The sequence below is a fragment of the Arachis ipaensis genome, chromosome B09 (assembly GCF_000816755.2).
Source record: "Arachis ipaensis cultivar K30076 chromosome B09, Araip1.1, whole genome shotgun sequence".
In the NCBI taxonomy this organism is placed as follows: domain Eukaryota; kingdom Viridiplantae; phylum Streptophyta; class Magnoliopsida; order Fabales; family Fabaceae; genus Arachis; species Arachis ipaensis.
The window spans coordinates 86,677,719-86,680,468 of NC_029793.2; positions in this window are offsets into that span (position 1 = coordinate 86,677,719).

The window sequence follows — 2,750 nt, forward strand, 5'->3', positions numbered from 1 at the left end:
GTGCTAGCAATGGGTCTATGAAAAAGTACAAGACCACTGATGAGGCATGGCAATTGATCAGCGACTTAGCTAAATCTACTTAGAATCACAAGGAGAAACAAGGCCGTTCAAAAGCTGTTGCAGAGGTATCTTCTAGTAGAGAGACTGTTGCTCTAACTCAAAGTATCTGTTAAATGACCAACTTACTGAAGCAGAAGCAATTGAATCAATAACAAAGTCAGCAAGCTCAACCTTCTCCACCAAAACAAAGCCAACAATTAGTCCCACAGAGAGTTTGTGGAATCTGTGCTGATTATAGCCATTATACTGATGAATGTCCGTAGCTCCAGCAGGAAGATAACACCGTGGCAGCCACTCATAACTTCTATGACCGCCCCAACCAAGGGTACAATCAAGGTGGCAGTTACAGCCATGGATGGCAGGACAATTCTAACCAGAATTGGAGAGATAATTCTAACCAGAATTGGAGGGACAACAATAACAGAGGAGGCAGAGACAATCAGGGAAATCAGAGGTGGAATAATAACAACAACAGGCAGCAGAACCAGAACCAGCCATACAGAGCACCTCAGCTGAGGCAATCCCAAGGACCACTGAATAACCAACAGTAGACCTCTCAGATCACTTATCCTTCTTCATCTACTAATGATGAGATACTACAATCTATTGATCGGAGACAACAGGCCATGGAAAATAACCTTAATTCTACTCTAAATGGTCTGAACTCTACCTTGCAAGCTCTTATCTCACAGATTGGATCAATGAATAACTCCAATAACCAGCCTTTGAGCTCCAGCGGAATCCCCTCTCAACCATTACCCAATCCAAAGGGTGGCATCATGATGCACGGAAACTTGTCCCTTAACAAATCTCCCTCGGTAAGTATACCGAATTGTCGTCAAGTAAAAACTCACAGTAGACTGAGGTCGAATCCCACAAGGATTGATTAGTCAAGCAACTTTAATTGGAAGAATGTTCTAGTTGAGCTAAGCAGAAAGTGAGTTGAGAATTGCAGGAAATTAAATGGCGGAAAAGTAAATAGCAGAAAATAAATGACGGGAAGCAAATTGCAGAATCTTAAATGGGGAAGGAAAGTTTAGCATGAAGGTAAATGGCATAAAGTAAAGAGAATGGGTAAGATCAGAAATGGGAAATTTATTGGGCTTAGGAGATGTTGCATTTTCCAGATCAAGTTCATTTTCATCTCTTCCTCAATCAATGCATTCATTGATCTCCTTGGCAGTCTTAAGTGATTGAATTCCAATTCTTTGGTAATTCAATCTCTCAAATCAGATCAATAGCCAATTCCTTGGTCTAATTGCTCATGAGAAGAGATGAAGTATGGTCACTGATTATACCACATGTATTTCCAAATCAAAGTATTGGGAGAATTATATGTCACCATATCCGCCCAAACCCCAATTTGGTCCAACATGAGAAAACATTTCTAGCATGATCTCTTCATCCCTTTTCCAAGGTTCAGAAGAGATCCAAGTATGAATAGCTTCTTTTCCAAGATAACTACTCAATTGGATGAAGATTGAAAGCTTTCTAGTAAAATCAAGAGAAAAGAAAGAAGAAGAATAATGAAAACTATTATTGATCGATCAAATTACAACAGAGCTCCCTAACCCAATGAAAGGGGTTTAGTTGTTCATAGCTCTGGGAATGGAAAGCAAAGATGGAGAGTACATTCTGAAAGTTAAACTAGAAGTGCAGAGAAAGTAAAATACAGGGAGTAATTCTAATAATGCCCAAAAGCTTCTTTCTAGTTCAAAGCTCTCCCTATTTATACTATTCTCTTAATCTTCTAGTTGGCTCTTCAATTCTTGAATATGGGCCTTTGGATCTTGAGTTGAAGCAGTTATCTTCTTCGGTGGGCTCAGCTTTACTTGCAAAGAAAGTGTGAAGTAGGTAGGGACTTTAGCTTAGGGCGTTAGTGGTGTTAACGTTAAGTGAAAATGTGGGGTTGAGAACGTTAGTGACAATCACCTTTTTCACTAACGTTCCTAACCCAAAGTGGTCCACATTAACTTCAACGTTAGTGGTGCCACTAACGTTGACCCTTGGCCCTTCACAAATATTACAGGGGTTTACCTTTTTCAATAACGTTGAGAGTACCCCTTTCTCCCTACGTTAGATTTCACGTTAGAATAGTTAACGTGGCCTTTAACGTAGGCTTGCCAAATCTTCGAGAGCATTAGTGACACTTACCTTTGTCACTAACGCTTCAGAACGCCCCTACTTCCCACGTTAGAGTTCACGTTAACTAGGTTAACGTGACTTCTAACGTGGTATTGATAGCCATCTCCAACGTTAGTGACAAAGGTGAGTGTCACTAACGTTGGCTCATCATCCCTCTTCTCCACATTAACTTCCACGTTAATGTAATTAACGTGGCAACTAATGTGCCTCATAGTGGCTCAATCCAACTTTAGTGACAAAGGTGAGTGTCACTAACGTTGGTGATTCTTGCTCCCTCCACGTTAGAGTCCACGTTAACTGGGTTAACATGGCTTTTAACGTTGCCAATATGGGCTTAGTCCAACGTTAGTGACAAAGGTGAGTGTCACTAATGTTGGCGTCATCTTCTTCTTCCACGTTAGAGCTCACGTTAACTAAGTTAATGATGAGCGGATAATTTATACGCTTTTTGGCATTGTTTTTAGTATGTTTTTTGTAGGATCTAGTTACTTTTAGGGATGTTTTCATTAGTTTTTATGTTAAATTCACATTTCTAGACTTTACTA